Below are 12,089 nucleotides of genomic sequence, written 5' to 3'. Positions count from 1 at the left end.
CCGTCACCATGGTCTTTAGTGATGCCATCCTTCTACCTATCCTCGAGACCTTATATCAACAGGTCATGTGACTGACCTTAGAGGCTTCGCTCTCACGTCTCTGTTCTGAGTGACAAGAGATGGTGACGGTCATCACTCAGCCTCATAGATCCATATAGTCCCTAACCTCAGATCAGTGGCTCTCACTCGACCGTCACCTTGTCCAGTCGCACAGCACTTCATGAAACAGTAATGAATTTAATGTTCTGATTCGTGTATATAGACACGAATTTCCCCCCAAAATTTGTGATGGTCAGCACAAAATTATTTGTGTGTAATCCCTGTTATTGTGAACCAGGAAGTATAGAGAGCAGCGAACGCCGCGTAGGGAGGAGGTCAGGGTGGATGGGTGGGAAAAAAAACACAGGACTTTCACCCAGGGACCGCTGTTCATTTTGTTTGTGAACCACAAGTCGAAGTTGATTTATTTGTCACGTAACTTCCGTACTTAAGTTAAGGCACTTACGGAGTTATTTTAACCAAAACCATGATCTTTTCCTAAACCTAACTAAGTAGTTTTGGTTGCCTAAGCCTAACCAAGTCAATCTATTCCTAAACCTAACTGAGTAGTTTTATTTTGAAAAGACTGGAGCAGGAAATTGACATGTGGGTCACGTGTTGCTGGACATCGTAGGAAAACGCACAAAAAATACGCTGTTGAAAGTTGTGCTGAGCGAAAAACTGAGCAAAAAATACCGGACTTTCACCCAGGAGACCGCTGGTCGTTTCCTTGTGAAGCCACACGTTAAAGTTGATTTATTTGTCAACGTAACTTCCGTACTAAGTTACAGCACCACCGGAGTAATTTTAACCCCCAACCACGATCTTAACTATGTAGTTTGTGCTGCCTAAGCCTAAACCAAGTCAATCTATTCCTAAACCTAACTGAGTAGTTTTATTTTGAAAAGACTGGAGCGGAAATTGACACGTGCGTCACGTGTTGGCTGAACATTCGTAGGAAAACGCACAAAAAAAGAGAATTTCGTGTCTATGTACACAAATCAAAAAGATTAAATTCGTGACTATTTCACAAACTGCTGTGAGACTGTCGAAGGACTCCACACCATCCCTTCAACTTCCAGCAGCTGAGAGGACAGTCCGAAACCAGCACTGTCACATTGACTCTGTAAAAATGAGTAAATGTACATGGAGCACGCCATGATGCCGCTGCTCAGAACTCTGGCCAGCGGTATTCTCAAAATAATAGATAAGAGTTGAATCACCCCCTTTGTGACAACGTGTCCACAAGCCTAATTAGTAATTGCATTGAAGTTGTACTGGATTGCATTGGATTGCAGTATCCCTAGGAATTACGTTCATATTGGAAAAATCTGCAGCCACACAAGTTACCATGCATCCATGCAAGAGTTCAGTGTCAGTGCAGGAAGTAATGTATCCTATATGCAGTGGAGGAGAAACTAAATGGTGCAACAGGTTGGAGTGGTGGCTTCATTCAGGAGACTGGAGTTCTGTATTCAGTATTCTGTCACAAACAACTGTTAATGTTCACTTTTATTTCTTATCACTTTATTTCTTAGCTGTAACTACAATTTCTTTGGTCCAAATTTTTGTGTTTTAGTTGCCTAACATTAACCCTAACCTTAAAGCGTAACTTCTGTATTTTCAACCTGGACCATATTTTCCAATGTTTTTGTGTTTAACTGACTAATAGGGACAACAATTTCTGAAATTGTGTCCAGTATTGAGGGACAGGACTGTAGACGGGCTGCTCACGTGCTGCAATCTGGTGCTATTGGGGCAAGCTGGCACCATCACTCAAAGTGCTTGTTTTTTGCTATGACAGGCTCTGATTGTTATTATAAGTGTCTAACATTATGGAAAGAGTCTCACTCAAGGAGAAGTCTTGCTCTGAAAATCTGGTGAGGTGATGTGTTGTCGGAAGACAACGTGGAATAGTGGAATACATCCATGGTGGAAACGGGAGTGGCAGCCGGGCAGAGCTTGCTTAGCGTAGCTTAGTGTTATCTAAAAGACTTTCCATGTCATGGCTTGAATATTTAGATGATTCCCAACAATGTGGATGAGGTCTTTGATGGACACCTGTATTTATTTGAGCCATAGTATACGGATATTCAGATTTCACAAGGAGACTTCTTCTTGAGCGGGACTTGGACACAGTAACAGACCGGATCAAGAGAAAGGTGAGAAAAAAGGTTTTATTTCTCTGTAGGGTCCTTTCCATAATGTTGTCAGACACATATAATAACAGTTGGTCCAGGTTGAAAAATACCAAAGTTACCCTTTAACACTAACCAAGTGTTTTAGTTGTGTGGTATGATTTACTGATGTACAAGTGAGAGAAGCTCTTTAAAAAGTACTGATGGTGCTTCCCTGGAGGTCAGATGACCAGTGTGTAGACCTGCTTCTGTCCACCATATGCGTGATTGCTTTCACTTTATTTTCTTTGGCCAAGTCAAATAAATACATTAATACAAGACAAAGGAAACCAACCAGAGAGAGTTTTATTTATCACTTTGCCTACCCATATCTTAACCATTTTATATACCATAGAGTTCTGTACAATCAACGTTTTTGTACTACTTACTAGGCATGCAGCCTCCATCCCCCTGACAGTGCCTTTTACCTGAACACTGTGAGTGTGTGGCCTACCTTTAGACTTGTTTACACTCATATTCTCCTGCACCTTGTACCACCTTTAGTGTTCATGTTGTTTTGTAGTGCTCACCCACTGAGGCATGCCGCTACACAATTATGTGTGTAAAATCAGAGAGATGTACACAGTAGCCTCCGACAGAGCGCTATAAGATAACCTTCCATCTACTGTAGGCTCTAAGTCACTTTTCAGCAGCTCTTTTCTAACTTGATCCAAGCAACCGCACCTTCGCTGAAATGTTAAACAGTACAAAAGTATCTTAAAAGGCAGTACCACTAATGACCACTATATGCTAGCTCCAGAACTTTCTTGAAGCCTACTCACAAAGTCCAAAATTGTCTCTCAAAACATAGTCACTATTTTTTCTACAAGAACTTTGGCTGTCCGTCATTGTACTTTCACTATGTGTCTGACAAATTTATAAGGGTTCATTTATTTGTCATTTTACAGCACAGGGTTGCACAATAAAATATACATTGTGGCCACTTTACACTACACACAGAACATACAGACATTTAAATTAGAATAGAATAAATTAATAAAACCGAAATTAAAATCTTAGGTCATTTGTGGAAATCATTGTTGAAATGTGAAGATATTAAAACTCATGTTTGAGAAATTTGACTCTAGTTCCCTCAAGTATTAGGATCAAAATAAGACTTGAAATAAATGAACTGAAAGCAACACATGCACTAATTTTCATTTCAGACGGTTTTTCATTATATGCCACCAGAATCATTTGAAATAGCATCAGTTATATCAGAGGTGGAAAGTGTTACTTCATTTAAAGAAGAGCAAAGAACGGCACTGTAGGCTTTTCGATGGAAAAGATATTTTTTGTCTCTTTTCCCGACTGGCTTCGGCAACAGTTGGATTGAAAGTTCATCCAGTAACCTGCCAAGTATTTTCTGGAAATGCCTGCCCTTTTCCAAACAATTTCCAATGGCGGCTTCTCAGATGGTACTTGCTGTGTAACAAACCACCTGATGGGTCAGGTTAGTAATTGTTAGCCAGGACAGATGACGTAGTATAAAGAGCCACAAAGTCTGAGATGAGATCTGCGTACTACTGTAGATATGAAAGAGTTTTATATGTATACAGATTCGGAGGAGACCGGCAGCGTTGAAAAAAGACTGACCTTTCACAACTACTCGCTAACTGCTAACATTACTGGCGTTAAATAGCGGTACAGTTGGCTTTCACACCTGATGTGAACCGAGCCTGAGTACACATGATCCGTACTCCAGACCACCTTTTCAAGTCGACTCGAGTACGGATCGACGAACCGTACTCGAGTATGGTACGGAGCGTTCACACTAATCAATTGAACTGGACTTTGGGGACAAGTGTACTTGGATCCGGGCCCGGGTCCCTAATGTGAAAGCACCCTTAGACAGATGATGTGGTCCTGCTGAAAGTGACGTCAGATCACAAAACGCTTCTTTGTGTCGTTCTAGAGTTCATGTACAAACAACATATTTTGTTGTTTCATTTGGAGGACTACAGCGCACACACACACACACACACACACACGCACACACACACACACACACACACACACACACACACACAGGGATTTTGCATTTACAGCTAATATTTCTTGTAACTCATCCAAATATTCTGTGTGGCAATATTTGGCCCACAGCTGAAAGTGTCATCACAGGCAGATTTCCGGTTGAAATGTGGTGCTGAACTGTCAGATAGGCGAGCTGTTTTAGGCTGCCACTTGCCTTTACAGGTGTCCAGAGTCACTGCTGGCTTCATTATCTCTGAGCAAACAGCCCTGCTGACTTAGTCTAATATATGCAAATGCTAACATGGTTGCACCTCTGACAACAGCTGATAATGGCAGTTTAGCTGCTGTTGTGTCATTTACACAGGCATCCTCTGGCTGGGGGGGAGCCCCGCAAATCCACTGCACTCAAGGCACAAATACTACTGTAAAAAACACAATTCTGTTGTCGCACACTGAGAGGCTTGTGTCTTCTTCAAAGATTCATTTATTCGCAAGTGCAACTATGCTAACAACATGTTTTGCCGCAACTATTTCTACCACTTTGTTGTGCTTCCGCTGCGTTCCAGACAACTCGTTACGGGAAACCACTATAGTTTAGGTTTAGGAAAGACCAAATGGTTGGGCTTAAAGCTACTATGTTTGTACAGTGGAAAATGACACTGAACGTTGTGAACACGGGACACAAATGAACAGCTGATTGTAACGTGAAAGTGAAACTTAAAGCACGGGACACAAACAGCGATCCCTGGATGAAAACCTTGTGATTTGTTTGTGGATTTGGTGTTAGCCTTTCAGGTTCAACCCTGAGTTTTCAGTCCTCCGACGGTGGTTCACTTCTTACCGAGGTAGATCGTCCGAAGCAGGTTATGTTCAAGATAACAGGCCAACTCATATAAAAGCATCCCCTACTGACCCATCAGAGCTTGGTGCGTGGATATATCACACAAATACGAAGAAGTTTAAGCATCACAGGAAGGACAGCTGGCAAAAAAATCACAGACTGTGTGAATGTTTAAATTAATGGGCTTATATCACTGCTCATAGGGCACAATAGATCTGACTATAATTACATGTGTTCTGTTAAATGAATGTGTTGATTAGACTTATTCTCATGGTGTGTATTTTAGCCTTATTCTTTCAGCTGCAACCCCAGCAGTGTGAAACAGCCTTGGGAGCAAATACAAAATAAATCTAAAAATATATCAAAGAGGTAAGGAGATTTACTTTCATATCTTATATAGGGCTGTACCAAATACATGCCACAATTTCCCCCAAGGGGATGAATAAATATTCTATAAGAATACATCTAAGCAACACATTCATTTAGCGGAATACACACATGTAATTATAGTCAGATCTACTTGTGCTCTAAATGAGGCGGTGATATTATAAATCTGTTCATTTATATATTCACACAGTCCTTGATTTTTTTTTGCCAGCTGTCGTTCCTGCATTTGGCGGTTTAAACTGTATTACTTTTAGTCTGGATTATGTGTTTAACTTCTTCATATTTGTCTAATATTATAGTTTGCTCTTGGTTTGTAAAATATGTTGCTCTGCTGACAGTAGACTTGTTCATGTTTGTGATTGGTCATATGCTGCAAACACCGCCCTTTTTAAAGGTCCAGTGTGTAGGATCTGGCAGTATCTAGCGGTGAGGTGAGGAGATTGCAACCAACTGAAGCCTCTCCCGTGTGCCAAGCGTGTTGGAGAGCTACGGTGGCCGATGCGAAAACGCAAATGGCCCTCTCCAGAGCCAGTTGGAGCAGAGCCATTTCGTAGAATGTGTGTGTACGTGGGAAGTGAGTGGTGAAGAAGGAGAGAGAGAGAGAGCAGCGGCAACGGGAGCGAGTAACATCATTGACTCCGGCCAAGCAGGAAAAGTTAAAGTAAAAGTTAAAGTTAGTGCAACATGGCGGACTCTGTGAAGAGGACTCACTCCTTATGTAGATATAAAGGGCACAATCTAAGGTAACGAAAACACAACAATTCTGGTTATCAAGTGATTATACATTAAAGAAATCATATTTTGGTGCATCTTTAACAAGTTGAGAATGCATCTGACATCAACATATATGAAATAATCATTCTACTTATATTTACAGCTTTTCTTATTTGATTATTGTGTTACATTGTACCATTTCTATTGCTTGCTTTATACTCTTGCAGTAAGCATCATGTGGTCACCCAGAAAACGGCTTGGTTCCATATAAGCAACAACTCAGCTAACACACACACTTGATATTCCCCTTCACATCATATGAAATAGAGACTTGCTGAAAGAACTACTTTGAGTACATGTGCACTGTGAAAAGGTTGCTTTTTCTCCCTTTTCGCATGGCTCCGATCCCCAACATTTTATTATATATTACAGTGTCTTTTTGTCTGTTTAATTATTCATTTCAGTTTTTCCAATAAATTATCAATCAGGTTATATAAATAACATAAGCTTGTTTAATTTGTTTGTTTTATTGTTGTTTCGTATGATCTGTGTGTGAGATGTTGTCTTTTGTTTTTGTTCTGCCTGGGATGTTGGGGTAGATCAGCTGCAGAAATCAGGGATAGATTTTGTACTTAACAACTTTTTTCACTTACTCCTGACTGGCTTCTTCAGCATCCCTTTCAAAGTTTACTGGTCTGCAATATCATCTGACCTTTATATGGGGTGGTGGCATGACATGCCTTAATTATGCTTGATCATAATGACAATGAAGGCATAGTATAACATAAAGGAATACTTGTGTCTTGTGCACACAGTCAAAAGGAGGGTACAAGTTTGATCTTGTGCCCACACAGCTGTATTTGGTCTTGATAAGGAAATATGTGGCCTTGAAATATCATTTGGTAATATTTCTAAATCTGCACCCAACCTCCATCAATTCCTCTTTCACCAGCAAATCCCCGGAAAACACTGGTCGGGGAAGTTAACCACCCTTATCAAATAAAGCCAAACTGAAATCTAAAAATCCTGACAGAAGCAGCAAGCGCCTCTGGAGGCTCAGCACCACACGGCCCAGGAGGATTAGCATTCTGCCAACACACCACAAACTCTGTCGCACACTGAGTTTAGCAAGAAGGAAGACTCTTCTGCAGCCTACAAACTGCACTTTTTCTGTCAACGAGCAATCATTTCACATAACTCACGGGAAAGCAAAATGTTGCCACACCGGTGACCTTCAGGGAAGCAGGAGGATTTTCCAGTGCTGTTTCTCCGTCATCTCTGACTCCGGCAGTATGCGGGGGTTGGAGAGGAAAAAAAATGCTGGGAGAATCGCCGATCCTGCTTTTGACTTAAAAGGTCAAAATTGAAAGCTCATTTCAATTGATTTTCGATTTAGAATCGAAATCGTGACTCCCCTACTTCCGTCACCTTTGACCAGACCACAACCATCTTTGAACTCAGCCTTCATATTGATCTCAACTACACACATCAAAAGTTTTGTGACTGCATCTTGCACGGTTGTGATGCTATCGCGGTGACAAAATCTGTCCACAGACAGACATATAAACCAAGCTGCAACCTCCGGTGCTGAGAAATAAAGCCAATGCGGAAGTACCAAAAACTTCAGTTCCTCAAATGGCCGCTTGAGGCTGGCAACAAAAGCGAGTCAATCTCCATAGACCCCTTGTTAAAATGCCCAACTTTACAGCAGAAATAAACATGTTTACAGCCTCTATAGCTAATTTCCCCATTCAGGTCAACTGTATATAGTAAGGCCTTAAGTTATGCATAGGGAGTGGTCGCTTTGAGTGAAAGGTGGGTGCCGTCACAGGTGGTAAGCCGCTAGCTGTCTGCTGGGTGTAACCTCAGTGAGTCACTGAACCTAACCTCTTGGATGTGTTTGTGGTGTTGGTGCCGTTGGGAGAATTTTCATGCAAATATTGGACAAATAATATGGCCACATATTACCAGCCACATGCTGTCGCAGCTGGTAATAATAGCCTACAGCTTAGACCCTGGGTTCCCAGCTCCAGATCTCCAGACCCCCTACCTCCTCATTTCCAGCTTTCTCTGCTGTAGCACACCTGAACCAGCTGATGCTCAGCCCTGATCCAACAGTAAGGGCTGCTGGGTTGCATCAGGTGCATCAGGTGTGTTCAAAACATAATACGATGAGTATGTTACAAGCTACTATTGTTTTTATTGATTTATCTTTCACTGCTTGGAGCCAATAACCTGATGACGCATATGGTAGCTGGGCTACCGCAAAAATAGCAAATGGACTTGCATTTGTATAGCGCCTTTCTAGTCTTCCAACCACTCAAAGTGTTTTACACTACATGTCAGCATTCACCCATTCACACACACATCCACACACTGATGGCAGAGGCTACCATACAAGGAGCTAACCTGTCCTTCAGGATCTAATCTAAATACTCATTCACATACAGATGGCTCAGCCTTCAGGAGCAATTTGGGGTTAAAAATCTTGCCCAAGGACACTTCGACATGTGGACTGGAGGAACCAGGGGTCGAACCACCGACCTTCCGATTGGTGGACAACCAGCTCTACCTCTGAGCCACAGTCGCCCCCAAAACACTCACATGTTATGGATCCACAGTGTATAGAAAATTAACATTAAAACACAGGCAGCGACAGTCTTCTTGTACTTATTCACTAATTACATCCGCCAAGGCCAAGGAGGTTATGTTTTCACCGGCATTGGTTTGTTTGTTTGTCTGTTAGCAGGATTATTCCAAAAGTCTGTGATGGATTTGAATGACATTTTTTGGAGGGGTGGGGTGTAGCAAAATGAATAATCCATTTTTTTAAGGATTCCGATCAGCCTGAGCATTAAGACCACAGGGTATAACACATGCGCAGTGGAACTGATGACGCGTTGATGACGCGTGACCCCGCCTCCTTCCTCCTTCTTCGAGCAGAGAGATACGTGTTTGGATGTGTGGCGAGACATCGAGGTGCGGGAGCTGCTGCCCGGGGAGAAAGAACAAAGCGGTAGATGACGGGATGAGAGACAACGTAGTGTAACGTTATACAGCCATAACAAGGCTGCTGAATGAGAGAGGCATCCCCTGATACGTTACACGGAAACACACCGTGTTAATAACAAGCTGACCACCTCACGGTACCGCCAGCTGGGAGCTGGCATCTGTTTTTAAAGTCAGGCACCTTGGTGGAGGTCTGCGCTCTCCGAGTGCCATTCTAGTTACCTAGCTATTCACTCAGTTAGTGTAATGAACAATGATTCATCAGTGCTTATCATCGCGCATTAGTAAACAAATAGTTCCGACGAAAGAGGTGAGTGGAAAAACAACGATGAGGCGACGTGTAAACACTGCAGGAGTCGCTACACTCTATCGAGAGGGATCGGCTGCTTCACTGTGAAATTATAGATAAATATGCCCTGGGAAACGGTGAGAGAAGGAGGAAGATAGCGTAGATGACAACGTTTGTTACTTTTGGGCCAAAATGTATCTTCGATGAGTCCAGCCCACTGTGACATGTATCAGACGGATCACTGTTTTCACAGTGCTGCTTTGTACAAGCAGGGCGTGAACATTGTGTCAATAAATACAGCACTCTCGTTCTCAACCGGCGCCTAAGCCGTATAATGGCAGGGAAAACCCTGCTAAATATCTTTAAGTAAAAATCTGTTAGGTAATTCTACATTACAATTCTAAAAATGTCAGTGATTATTATTGCTGATTCTTCTTTACTGTATATAAGGTCGTGCCTACTGTAGAAGGTAACCCGCAAATTGTGAAAATGTGCAAAAACGTGCAAAAATTCTTGCAAGACTCGCTGCCCGATGACCTATCCTAACCTTAACCATTCCAGGTCAATGCCTAACCTTAATCATCTCATGAGAGTTTCCCAAATTGTTGGTTACCTTCTAGACACATTCTTTATAATAAAGCCACCATTGTTTTATCTTTTGTTTGCATTGTTTGGCTGCACAGTTAAGTTATACATATAGTGCGTGTGCTTGTATGACAGATGGATCTTTCTTTAATAACTTTCAGGGTGAAACAGAAAAAGCAAAAGCCAGCCTGTGCCGACAAGCCCTACTCTTGTATAAGACTTTTCTTTAAAGATTGCAGGATGGCAGCGGAGGAGTAATTTAAAAACATTGGGCACAACTTTACTAGAATGATAGTCTTTCTCTGCAGTACACAGAGAAGCCTGTTGAGATCATAAGACATCATTTGTGCCCATAAATAAGGAGCTCTGTTGGGCCTGCGCAGTGAGAGCTCTCTGTGTTCATGTCAGTGGGGTTTTACTTTCAAGATTTCTCTATAATGGTAAGTATGTGAGTTATTTCCTTTGGAAAACATCAGCTCCCATGATGCTGTGCAGAAGGCTCGTTTCAAGTGCTGACAGTCTTCTTACTCTTGCAATGTTTGCAAGCATGTACATACACTTTCCAGCTTTCGCTCACGTCACCCTGTAATACAGTTATACACAGTCTTTCGAGCTGCCCACTACAACCACCTGCCTCTTCTGTTTACTACAGCAACTGTTCTAACCACACAAGTGCAACAACACAGCCACAATTATTCATTCCTCATCCATATGAATGAATGAATGAAACCTTTATTGCCCCTAGGGGAATTCTCTTTGCACAATGAGCATAAAAGACTAGAGAATGCAATTTTCTGAAGAAATTGCGGTGTTAATGCTGGATGTTGAAAGGCTGACGCTACACTGGATTGCTGTCTTTAAAAGTTGAATAATACCAATAATGTATGAAAAATTAAAGAAAACTTCAAGGTTTGTTGAACAGCTGACGGAATATTGCTTTGCTGGCTTTAATCTGTAAGAACAAGATGTAGTTGTAAGAATAGTTGGAAAAGTGGGAATTTGTTTCATTCGTATGCATGTCATTTAAAAGTTGAATAATACCAATAATGTATAAAAGATATGGAATATTTGAAGTTATGATTTTTTTTTTAAAAGGCTGACGCAACATTGCAATGCTGGCTTTAAAAGCCGAATAGTACCAATAATTTATGAAAGATATGGAATATTTCAAGGTTTAAATGGAGTAGGAATCAGTACATAAGAGTTGTAAATGCATGAAAAAGCAGCTGAAGCATTATGAATAGTTATTCTTGAGTTCCTGTTAAGATAGTTACCTTCTGGGGCTTTTATTTTGAAAAACCAGGTGCATCCTTAGTTTCCTGTTAACATACAATGAGAGTCTGGGGCTTTTGTTTCGCAAAACAAGTCTCATCCTGGAGTTTCTACGTTGAAAAATGTGGAAGAAAAATGAGGCGGAATAATAAAGAATTTGTAGAACATAGGTTGTGAATGCTGCCAGCATTCACACCAAATATCAGAAGAACATCAACAAGATACATGACCACATAATAGTACCAACCAAGGCGAATAAATAGCACAGTATTTCTTCATGTCATGATAACGAATTTTAGGCTTTTCACGTGTCTTTTCACGCCCTGGGCTTAACGTTGTGAAACGGCTTTTCGCGTGCCATTTAACACCATGTCATTACCATGAAACGGTCGCGGTTATGTTTAGGCAACAAAACCAATTAGTTAGGTTTAGGAAAAACATCATGGTTAGGCAAAAATAAGTACGTAAACTAAGTAAAATAAGTACGTAAACTAAATAAAATACGTACGTAAACCAAATAATATACGTACGTAAACAACGTAAAATAAGTACGTAAACTAAGTAAAATAAGTACAGAAAACATGTCACAAACGTAACTTCAAAATAACTCAACACTTTGGTACACAAACACCGGTCTACTGGTTGAAAGTCCTATGTTTGTTGGAACCATCCACCTCCCCTCCCACCCACCGTGAGCAGTTTCTCTCACTTTTTATTCTACGTCACTAGCTCTGAGCGTAACATGTTTACGCAGATGCGGTTGCATTGCAGGCAGTAGGCTACAGACTACATAGCGTAGGCG

Source organism: Sebastes umbrosus, chromosome 5 (genome assembly GCF_015220745.1).
Source record: "Sebastes umbrosus isolate fSebUmb1 chromosome 5, fSebUmb1.pri, whole genome shotgun sequence".
Lineage (NCBI taxonomy): Eukaryota > Metazoa > Chordata > Actinopteri > Perciformes > Sebastidae > Sebastes > Sebastes umbrosus.
The sequence above is the reverse complement of the archived record's forward strand: the minus strand, read 5'-3'. Positions refer to the sequence as shown.